The following is a 12,476-nucleotide window of genomic DNA, read 5'->3' on the forward strand; positions in this document are numbered from 1 at the left end:
TGATGTGAGTCATTTATTCTCTCAGGAACATGTGTGAAAATTTGTTTCAATATTTTTTTCAAGATTTGTTGCCATCATGACTTCTGCAATGAAGTGCAAAATTAATTTTTAAAAGTTCCCAAGTGGTCTGTTAAATTTATGAAACAATTATTAGTGTCTATGTAAACCCAATGAACTATATCCTGTTTGTTAAACCACTTTGAATATAAGGCTATGAGAACAACTGTGAGCCTTTGGATCCTTGAATTAGATTCAATGCTCTGTAACCTTGTTCTGTGAATCTGCCTTTTCCACAATATATCTTTATTAGCCTCATATTCAACATTAATAATTAACCCAGCACCAACTGTTGATTGCAAATGAGTTTTTTTGTAATATTCTGGAAAGAAATGTTGTGAGGCTGTTTATCATGGTGTATAAAAATAATAGTCTAAATGAAACTTCAATGAGCAAATTCATTCAGTTCAAATTTATGATGTTTGAGTTATGGTCATGTGATGAAACTGACTATTAAAGGCTAAGATGAGACTTTCACTATTTACGGATGTGAATCTTTAGTGTGACAGATTATAGATATGTTTTTGGGAGATGAATTGGGGCAGGTTTTTTCGTGTAGGTCACATACAAACACTTTAAAACAGATCTTATTTAAAATACTGGATCTCTGCTCATGTTAGACATGTTGGCCCCAGAGCCTTTGTATGAGCTTTGGAGAGTGCCCAAGTGACTTCACTAATGGATTGTTGTTTACAAAAAGGCAACAGATGCTCTGTTGGAGCCGCAGATTGTCTGGAGTTGAACTTGCTGTTCTAAGAGAGTCATGTGGTTTTGCAAGCAGAGAGAGTCAAACAGTTTTTTTTTTCCAGAGAGAGAGAGAGAGAGAGAGATCAGTTTTACAGTGCTACAGTTAGCAGCAGTAACTGGATCTGGGACACGACAAACTGGAAACCACCATTTGGAAGATGGGTTGTGAGTGCTTAGTTCAGCCTGGTCAAAGCCCTTGTGGTTTAAGCAAGAGGAGAGGACTGGCTATCTAATGTTTCACTTGAAATAAGGGAAACAAAAAAGGAACTTTGTGGTGACCTGAAAGAAAGAGGTTATCATCTGTAGAAACCTGAGGGGGCAAAACACTGAAGCGGCTGATTAAAAACAAACATTTGTGGGTGTACAGCAAACAACAAATCTCTCCTTGAAAACCGACAAGAACCTTCCTAAGCGGTAACCATTTGCCTTTCAAGCACCAAAGCCTGGTGAACTTTATAAATGTTAAATTCTGTGCACAGTCTAAGAATTGCCTGCAACCAGTGAACTTGGGATGTGAGATTGGAGTGTGAATCAAGGAACTTTTCTGAACTTACACACACATTACATACACATGCACTTCGAATTAGAAGGGGTTTAATTTAGGTTAGTGAAGTCAATAGTGATAAGTTAAAGTGTGATTCTGTTTTCATGTATAAAGATAATTAAAAACAACTTTTGTTTAAGTAACCATTTGTCTTGGTGAAAATTTATAGTTGCTGGTGTTTGGGGTCCTCCCTCTCCCTCTCAATCTTGGAGTCAGTTTATCTGTTGCTTTCTAAAACAATAATCCATTTCTCTACAGCATGTCCAATTACTTGTGAAATCCTTATTGGCATTCTAAATTTTTTTTTTGCAAAGGCACCTGGAGTCTGGACTGTCTGGCTTGAGCAGAGCTCATTTTAAATGAGTTCTGTTTTGAAGTGTTTGTATCTTTGCGGCATCTAACTAAAAACTCCACAATCTATCTCCTTTAAAACATACCTACCTACTGTGACTGAGTATTTAGAGGTGGTTTGGGAGGAATTGTTAGAGCAGCTTGCACACACATTTTAAAACACAGAATATTTTCAGGACATTTGCAGAATGCTTTTTGCAGGAGGCAACAAAGTATTGACAACAGCTTGCCTGGGAGAGCATGTGATCTTTGCAGGCAGAGGAGAACAGTTTTGCTCTCAGAGAGGGAGGGTGTGAAACAGAGAGGAGAGACACAGAAATCAGTTCCAGAAAGACAAAGCTGACAAACTTTGGAAGGCTGCCTGGTCAAAGGAGAAGACTGGCAGTGTGAAAGGTGACCTGAAAGAAAGAGGATCATCTGCAAGGAATCAGTTGTGGATGTCCTGGAAAAGGAAACTCTGAAAACCAGCAAGAACCCTCAAAGACTGGTGAACTTTGTTAATGCTAACTTCTGTGCACAGTACAAGAATTTGCTGCAATCAGTGAGATTGGACTGTGATCCAAAGAACTTTTCTAATCTTAAATATATATTGCACACATCTGCGCTTAGTATTAGAAAGGGGATAAAGTAGGTTAGGTAGGTTAATTAAGTTGATAGTAATAAGTTAGAGTTCTGTTTTCTTGTTCAAATATAATTAAAAACTCCTTTTGTTGAAGTAACCCTGTGTTGTGGTGGATTTCTATTGCTGCTGGTTTTAGGGGTCCTCTGGACTCCGTAACAATACAATATAAAATATAACATCATCTGTTACTATGTCAACTATCTTAGCAAATGAATATTAACAAATACAAATAATTAACATAAATAAATAGCAGTATTGGATCCATCACTGATCTCCCAGGCACACTTCTGATTCTAGGCCTCCCAATATGAACAATAGGCCTCGATTGCCAACCTCTGACTTCTAGAAGCCCAATTTTGTATCCAATTGGTCAGCTCACCCTGGATCCCACATCTTCCCGATTAGCCATTCATGTGGAGCCTTGACCATACAGATGATATCTACTCCTCTGCCTTCATCAATTTTCTTGGTCACCTTTTAAAAAAAAATCCCAAATCCATTGGACAGGATTTTCCATGCACAAAGCTGTGCTGACAATCCCTAATCAGTTCTTGACTTTTCAAATTCTGGTAGATCCTCTCCCTCCACTAATGTTCAGCTTATTGACCTGCTGTTCCCTGACTTTTTCTCTCAGCTTTTCTAAAATTTAGTCAATATTAGCCACCCTCCAGTCTTCTGTACCTCACCTATGGCTAAGGAAAGTAGAAAAATCTCTGTCAGGGGCTCACCAACTTCTTCCCTTGCTTCCCACAATGTCCTAGGATACACTTGACCAGATCCCATGGATTTATCCACACTTTTTTTTTTGCTTTTCTGTTGTTGAACATTGATATGAACACATTGGGCAAGAAACCTGCTGGGAAATGCTGCTGATTGCCCAGTTCTGCTCTGGTGTTAGATTCTATATGGTTTCATTGATGGAGGATAGATTGCTTCCTTGGTGTCATCTCAGGAGGGACCCAATTAAGTGTAAAATGCGTTGCAATATTTGAATCCATTTATTTTACTAAAAACTTTTAAAAAAAATTTCATTTGACAATGTTTTAACATTTAAAAATTTTTTTATATTCTTCCCTCTTTGAATATTTTGTTTTGTTTCTGAAAGTTTGGGATATTAGAATCAATGAAACATCACAGAAGGCAGCCATTCAGATCTTAATTTGATCTAAAAATGGCCTTTGGGCAAATCTCACTTCCCAGCTCTTAGTCTACATGACTCTAACAACTTAAACGTCAGAAAGGTTTCTGCTACCATTCACGGAGTGTCTTTTTTTTCCTTCAATAGGCTTTTGAATCAACTTGAATCTATGCCCTTTGTCACTGACCTCTCTGCTTGGGGAAATGCATTCTTTTTTCCATCCTGAAGCTTTCATACTTCCATACATTCCAATTGTGACTCCCTTGGTCTCCTTTGCCACATGGACTCCAAACCCTGATTAATACTATAATTCACCTGTCCTGTAAATGTCTTTGTAAATTTTCTCTGCAGTCTATGACTTACTGCATGTTTTATACATTGTGAACTATACTTGTAGGATACTGTTCAGAACTGGTTAGTCTCTGAATAGCAGCCATTAACTCACGAGACAGGCGGAGTTTGTCACTCATGAAGGAGGATCCCCTGTCGCTGTGTATGTATTCTGGATAACTGAAGAGGAAGAAGTCGTGATTGATCACCATAAGGCAGAATGTGCCTTTGCAGGGAATTATAAAAGGGAAACGGGAAATTTCATCGATAATGTTGAGGATGTATATGTTGGCGATGGTGGAAGGTTAGGTGCCTTTTGAAGTCAATACTGAAGTGTTCGAAGGGATGGGTGGATTTGATGACGGTGTTCGGTAAAACTATGGTTTGCGCTCCGCACAAATTTGGCAATGGCAAGTGACTGCACGAACCTCATCAATAGAATAAGGGAAGTTGCGTGATTTCAACAAGTGGTAGAGCCTTGTTACCCCAGGGTGGCATAATAGATTGTGTAATGTTTGAAGCTGAGTGAAACTTACAGAAGTACAAGCATCTCTGGATAGGGAATCAGAGGATTCATTGAGTTTGCCCAGGTGGTACAGAATGTCATAGTTGAAGGTGGATAGTTCCAATCTCCAGTGGAGTATTTTGTCATTTTTAATTTAGATACAAGCCTGGTTATTGAACATGAAGGCCATAGATCATTGGTCAGTGACTAGAGTGAATCGTCTACCTACTAGATAATGCTGCCAGTGTCTAATAGCTTCGACAATTGCCTGAGCCTCTTTCTCAGCTGAGGAGTGTGGTATTTAAGGGCCCTGAAGGATGCAGAAAAAGGAAGCAACAGGTCTGCCTGCTTGATTAAAGGTTGCAGTCAGGAAAAAATCTGAGACGTTGCTTTCTACTTGGAATGGTGTAGTATCATTGATAGCATCACCAATTGAATGAATTTGTTTATAGTTTGGCTGTAATCGACAACCATCTGATTTATTTATTTTTTTAAATTGTCCCTTGAGCACGCCAGGGGCTGGTGCTGGGTTTGATACTGCCTTCCTGTAGTAGTCATTGTACTTCTGATTTGATGAATGACCTGTCGGCAGCAGAGTAGCACAGGCTCTTGGTTGCTACGGGTCTGCAATCGGGTGCGAGATTGGTGAATGGTCACGACGGGGACACTCAGCATCGAGTGGTTGCAAGAGGATTGTCCGACTACCAGAGATGGGTGGGGTCTATTGTAAACGAGGGTACACTTTCATGCTGGCACTGTGAATCCAGCCCCAAGAGCACAGGGGCACAGAGATTGGGTAGGACGAGCAATTGGAAATCTTTATATTCAGTGCCATTGATCAACAGGTTGGCAAGGCAATAACGATGTACCTCTGCACTGTGGTAGCTAGAGGCTAGGCAAATTTAACAGTCAGTGTTTTCCACTGTCAAACAGGCAGTTCGTAGGGTGTCCATTTACTTCTATATTCAGCATGGAATGGGTTAATTCACAGCTACTTGCCAGATTTAGGTCCAGCAAGGTCAGTGTTGCGTCATGCTGTTCTTCATGATGCTTGTCTCCAAGGGTTTTGTCCAACTAGACTGACACAAAGCATTGTGAGCCAGCGGGAGATTTTGAGATAAGCAGGCAGAAGGGGTTGATGGCTGTTCCCACTCTTCCCCAGGGATTACAGCAGTTCGAGCCCTTTCCGACCTTTCTGTCGTGACCCCTTGCAGTAAACTGGAATTCACTGGTAATGTGTTGTGCTGATCACTGGCTCCACCCCCATCTGCTCACATATAACCTTGGTTTACCTTCTGAAGACTATTGCGAGACCCTACCCATGGTTATAAGCTAATAAAAGCATTTGTTCTGCCTGCAGTCGTGAGAGCTTTTATTCGCACTACACCCCTCTTGCCGCATTTAACACACACACACAGCCTCTCTAGCAGTGCATCGGGTTCTCGGATGCTTAGCTTGTCCATAGAAGTAGCATTTCAGTTGATTTTCTGGACCTGCAGCCACGACAGGGCCAATGGCCGAGTCATGAGTCTGGTCATTCGAGCGGTTCAAAATATCAAGTAGAGTATGGGCATGTGGCCATGATTCAGCAGCCGGTTCAGATGAGTAGATACCCCCCCCCTTCTAAACACAAGGTCTAGAGACTCAGCGATTCTTTTAGGTTGATTTAAATCTAGCTCACCTGTCTCTAGTAGCCACTATCTCACATAGTTTGATTTCACTCCAGAGACTGAGTCCAGGACCAGTATATCAAATAATTCTTCAGCAGATTCCACTCTCCTTAAGCATGCTCTCCCCAGGTCAAAAAGGGTTAGGATAAAGTCAATGATTGACTCTCCCGGCTGCTGCTTGCTAGTAACCAGCAAATGTTGGGAATGCACTTCATTCTGTTGGCCCATATATTTTTCTCTCAGAGCAGAGATAACAGCCAAATAAGTCTCCTATCAGTACGTAGGCCTTGGTGCCTGTCTGGGACAGAAGTAGGAGTAGCTTCTGCTCGTCGTCCACTATCCCAGCCACATTTTAAAATGCTTCCAGGCACTGCAGCCAATACTCAGAGAGTCGCAGACTCCGGGGCTCGAGCCTGTCAATTTCATAATTTGCTCCATTCTTACCAGAGGTTGAGGATTTGGCGCAGGCAACTGTTCTGCGGTGTGGGAGGCTGCACTGGCTGCAGGGCTTGAAAATATGCCAGAGCTGCAGCCTCTAGAGAAGGGAGTGGAGGTGGAGGAGGCAGTTGTTGAGCTTCCGGTCAGCGAGCCCATGCTCCTCTGACTTCTCCATTGTCTACATCCCTGACTCTTTTTTTTCTGATCAGGCATTGATTTTGAAGTTATCTCAAATGAACTTTGCTAATAAAATTGAACCGCAGTAATTAACTTGTGAGATAGGAGTTATGTGAGTCACAGAGGGTTTTATTAGCAAAAGCATGGCTGTGTTAGCCATCTACAAGGCTAATTCCAATTTGAGTTAAGAACAGTGGACAGGAACACTTGTATGCAAGAAAGGGGGCTACTTCCCCCTTGTCAGCCTATAGCCCCAGTGCTCGCTCCATACCAGCTAGCAGCGAGCAACTACATTGTGCATGCAATACCAAGGATCGCCGCAGTCTCACATTACATTACTCTTTATAAATCACTATACTGAGGCACTGATGACTTCAGTGATGTTCTTTTATCAGTCAGGTTATTTTCTTATAGAAGTAGCAATGTAAACCTAAAGACATATACATTTTCATCAAGCAAGACTTTCCTGCTAACCACCATATCTCTCCTGAGACCTTCAAGGAGCTTTGACAGTCCCTCTATGATTAATTAGGTCTGAGCTCAGTGAAGTGTCCAGATACTTTATCTGTCCTTCCACCTTGACTGTATCTGCCATTTTTTTGTCATACATTTCCTCTGCCTTATTAACTTTTTTTTTAACTTTCACTCCCATATCTTCAGTGTACCAGGCTGTCAATTGTGTTGACTTGGTATCAGTAATAGGCTTCATTTCATTTTCTATGCTTTCTGCTAACCTTTATGACAAGAAGGAAATAGAATTTCATGGTATAAAGTCAGAACAACGACCTCCTCCACAATATAGGCAAAATAAAGGGGCTGGTTCTCAATTTCAGGAAACCAGGTGGAGGACATGCTCCAGTTTGCATTAAAGGTGCTGAGGTGCAGTTGGTAGAGTTTTCAGATATAAGTAACCCCTGTCCTAGTACAACAACATTTCTGCCATGGCCAAGAAAATGCATCTTACTTCCTCAGAAGCCTAAGTAAATTTGGCATGCCCCCAGTGACTGTGTGGCCTATATTTTATAGGTGCAGCTTAGAAAGTTTCCTGTTTGGATGCATCAGCCCTGCCCAAGACCACAAGAAATCTCAGAGAAATGCAAATGCAGATCACGCCACCACACAAATCAACTTCAACTCTTTTGAGTCTTTATACTTCACACTGCCTTAGGAAACCACCCAACATATTATAGTCCCTTAATCCCCTTCCATTGCACAGAAGATACAAGTTTGAAATCAGCATACTGCCAGATTCAAGTGAAACAACAAAGTCTGCAGTCACTGTGGTTGAGGTTAAAAACTGGAGGAAAAGCTGGAGAAACTTACCAAGTCTTACAGTGACCATAGGAGGTAAAGATATATAACCAATGCTTCAGGCCTGAGCCCCTTCTTTAAGCTATGAGCAGAAAGCAGGCAGGAACCTGAATTAAAAAAAAAAGCTGGGGGAGAAGTGGGGAGGGGGGGGGGGTTGGGAGGAAGCACAGGCCAACTGATTAAAGAGGATAATTGGATATGTACAGGAGGACAGGAGAAGACATTTGAGAATTGATGGAGGTAGGGAACAGTTCTGCAAATGCAGAGCTGGAGCAAAGTGACACAGAAGGAAAGAAGGAGAGGGTCAGAGCTAGAGCTCTTGCTACTGGAATAGTGGAGATCTTCCAGTGACAACCACTTCAATTCCCTGCTTATTCCCATGCTGACATGTCTGTCCATGGCTTCATGCACAGCCAGAATGAGATCTTCTGCAAATTGGAAGAATGACACCTTGTATTTTGTTTGGGCACCCTCCAACCAGATGACATTAATGTGGTGATATGTAATTACACCACTAGGTCACCAGGGGGTCATCTCAGTGACCTTGTATATAAAGCAGTCCAGAGCTACAGTCTAGTCTTCCAGGTTCGTCTTGCAGAGAGACAAGACTTCTTACTGTACATATTAGTTTATTAAAGCTGTCTTATACTTGCACTGCTGTTGTGGTTATTGTCAGTACAATTAACACTGACTTCTCCAGTTTCCCCCCCTTTCCTCACTGTCTCTACCCTTCCCCTATCCCTAATTCTCCTTTCCTCTTGCTCTCTCTTTCCCATTCCCTCTATCTCCTTTTCTCCAGCTCTGCATTCACAAAGTTACCCCCTCCCCCATCCAATTCTCATTTTTCTCTCCTGTTTTTATTTCCTATGGACACTGCAAAAACCTGTTTTTACCACCAGATTTATTGTATGACTTATCATGATTAATAAATAAAACTTTCAACAAAATAAAGGGCACTTTCTTTTCCTCTGTTATCAGGCTATTGAATGAGCATCTCCTTACTAAAATGATGCCTTTCCACCATGTTTAACTTTGCCATTTCTCTGAAACACCATACTCTACATCTCTTTATTATTGCACTATTTGCTCTAGATTATGGGCTTGCCTGGAAGACAAGTAAAACTAAGTTTTTCACTGTATGTCACCAGCTGACAATCAAGAATTCAATTTAAGGAATATGCATAGCCTTTATATTTTAATCCTAACATACTAAATATGAACATAAGAATGAAGAACAGAAGCAGGGTAGTTGGCCTTTATGCTGCTTCACCATTCATTAAGATCATGACTCTCCTGCCTGAGCTTCATTTTTCTATACGGTCCCCACTTACATTGATTTTCTTAATATCCAGGAATGCTGTTCTGCTTTGAATGTACTCAGTGGCTGAGCCTTTGTATTCCTCAGAGAACACTTGTCTCAACACTTGTCTGCATAAAGAAATGTCCCTTCATCTCAGTCCTGAATGATTGCCCTTATTATGACATTATGACCACTGGCCTTAGACTCACCAGCCAGGGGAAACAACCTTCCTGCTCCTCCCTATTGATCCCTAGTTCTAGGGTTAACTGGTTTGCAGAAGGAGGAAAGATTGAATAAGCCAGGGCTGTGTTCTCTGCAGTTCAGATGAATTAGCTCAAAATCTTCTCTCAATGCTGAGGGACTGCTTGGGAAGAAGTAGCATCTAGGTAATCAGTTCTGCAGATCAGAATCAGAATTTGTCATGAACAAGTCCAGACATTTGGTATTTTGTGGGAGCATCATAGTGGAAACATTTATATTGTAACTATCTTACAACACTGCACTATTATTTTTAATTTTTATAGCACAAAAAGTAAGTCTTTGGTTCATTGATTATTCAGGAATCTGATGGTAGCAGGGAAGAGCTGTCCCTGTACTGTTGAGTGATTGTCTTTTTTCCCAATGGTAGCAGAGAGAAGAAGGCATGGCCTGGGTGGTGGGGGTCTCTAAAGATGGAGGTTGCTTTTGATTTTAAAGACACTGCCTTATGTAGATGTACTCAGTGGAATGAAGTCTGGTGTCTGTGATGTTGCAGGCCGAATCAACAACCCTGTGGAATTTATTCTTGCCCTAAGAGTTGGGACCTCCATACCAGACCATGATGCTCTCCACAGTCCACCTGTAGAAATTTACGAGTGTCTTTGGTGACCTATCGAAACTCCTCAGACACCTCACAAAGTCTACTTGCTAGTGAGCCTTCTTTGTGAAAGATAATGGAAGTTTAGGTAAGCATTTGAGAGGCAGTGGGATCAAGGAAGGAAGGAAGAAGCAAAATTGTGGATATAGTTGAAGATGTAAATTAAATATTTATGGTGGCAAGGATGTGGCGGTGAACGCCACATCTGGTAAGAATTAAACTAGACATGAGGATCACGAGGCATTGGCCTCAGTGTCAAAGTGCAATGAAGACCAAAGTTTCAGAAACAGACGCTGAATCTTTGAGTTCATGACCTAAAATAAGTTCTTCATTATCCACGTCTTGATGTGACCTAAGCAATTAAATAAACAATGAGTTCCCAGAATCATGGATAGTAACAGTGAAGGGAAACTGTTTTACATCAGTGCGAGTCTAAAATCTGGTCCCAGGGAAGACACTTGAGTGAAGAAGAAGTGATTGAAAAGAAGAGCAATTCTGTTAAAATGGAAAGATGAGCTCCCACCTACAATAATCAATGGTTATTAGATATTGTGTCCTTTTTAAATCTGGAGAAAATTTGGCATAATGTCACGAAAATCAAGATTTCTTTTGATAAGACTTGGGGGCCCATTTATAGCTCACTTCCTTAATTTGATTAATTAGGTACGAAGATAAATATTGCTGGGCCTGCTTATTTGGATCCCTGATGTTGCCTGTTCAGATTTAAAACTACACACTATATGAATTTTATGATTTTTTTCTTGTCTCTTATACTATTGTATGTATTACTGTTTATTGGATTTAGAATGTAGTATTACTACAGTACCATATGTTATTATTTGTAAATCTGCAGACATTTCATTGCAATTGATTTACTGCTTTTTTTTGTTTGTTTTTCTGATAAAACTCAATAGAAATAATTTTAAAAGAAGTGATTGAGATGTAAAGCATTGGGGAGAGGGCCATAGACAAAATTAATGACATTCATGAAGTGAGGGGAAGAGTGCAATTATTGGGAAGATTGGGGTGCAGGTGGTTCATCTGAAGATAATGAATGAGCTTGGTAAGGGTGAACAGTGAGGGGTAAAGAATGTAGGAGGCAATGTAGGTTAACAAGATAAGGGAGCAGTAACCTGGTGGGATGAAAGATCCACAAATTCCACTTTGAGAACAATCTTTGCCTTATTAACATCATGTTGAAAGCTAAGGTCTCTGCCCTTGCCTGAAACTGGTTGTTTTACACGAAGCAAGTGTTATTTGTATTAGTGCCAATCATAGAAATTAACTAGTGAGCAATATCAAAGCAAAAGTGTTTGTGCCTTGGAACTGTGAATGTAAAGAAACATTTAGTGAAAGTTGAAATTGCTTCTTCCTGTACCCAATAAGCAATACTTCTAGCGAAAGAATCCGAATTAAGATGGCAGGTCAAACTAAGGAATTGTGTTTTCCCCTATACTTCATGAGAACATGTCAGGAACTCTCTCTTCTCCAAACTTGGGATCGGGTCACACAATCTCTGGGAACGACATTGTGAAAGTATTGTCAAATTTCTAAGGAGTGTAGCTTTACATCTGTAGTTGCAGACAAGCACGCAAGCTGCAGATGTTGCCACTATTTTTCAGTCATTAATTTGTTCTGCTCTCAGCCTTCCTCGGGCAGGTGATCCGTGGCTTTCAATGAAATACAAGGACTTTGTTGAATTCTGATGTGATCACGGTTTACTGCAAGAGGGACAGGGGCAACCGATCTCAGAGACCATTCAATACCACAGATTATTAGTTTATTAAAATGCACAATCATGTTCTAACATTTCAAGAGTTTTGATTTGTTTTATGACATTTAGACAAAACATGCTTTCACATAAAAGCAATTGGTGCATAAAATCAATTGGTTGACTACCTTGAGGCAGTGGTTAGCTGGATTGTCTTTTATTTAACAAATACTGAGGTAATTATTTAAATGACGACTATATTTTGATACTACATACAAAATAAACTGATCTTTCAGCATTTGTATTTCTTTCCCATGTGGATGCATACTTGAGTTAATTTGCAGATTACGGGCGAAAGATGAATGAGGCATTAAGTGGGGCAGCACGGTTAGTGTTGCAGTTAGCACAATGCTGTTACAGTGGAAGCAACCCAGGTTTGAATCCCGCGCTGTCTGTAAGGAGTTTCCATGTTCTGGTTTCCTCCCACCCTTCAGATGTATGTAGGTTATAGATTATTTTGGCAGCATGGGCTCATGGGCCTATTAGCATGCTGCATTTGAATTTAAAAAATAAAAATAAATTTAAAATTTAAAAAAAAATTCATTTGGTGAACTTCAGAGGTAACTAACACAGGCTGAACTGCCATTTTTCCTGAGATTCTATCCTTCCATTTCACTTGCAGCAAGGTTGTTGTTTAAGGGGGCATATGCTCAAATTAA

Source organism: Narcine bancroftii, chromosome 6, assembly GCF_036971445.1.
Source record: "Narcine bancroftii isolate sNarBan1 chromosome 6, sNarBan1.hap1, whole genome shotgun sequence".
Classification (NCBI taxonomy): Eukaryota; Metazoa; Chordata; class Chondrichthyes; order Torpediniformes; family Narcinidae; genus Narcine; species Narcine bancroftii.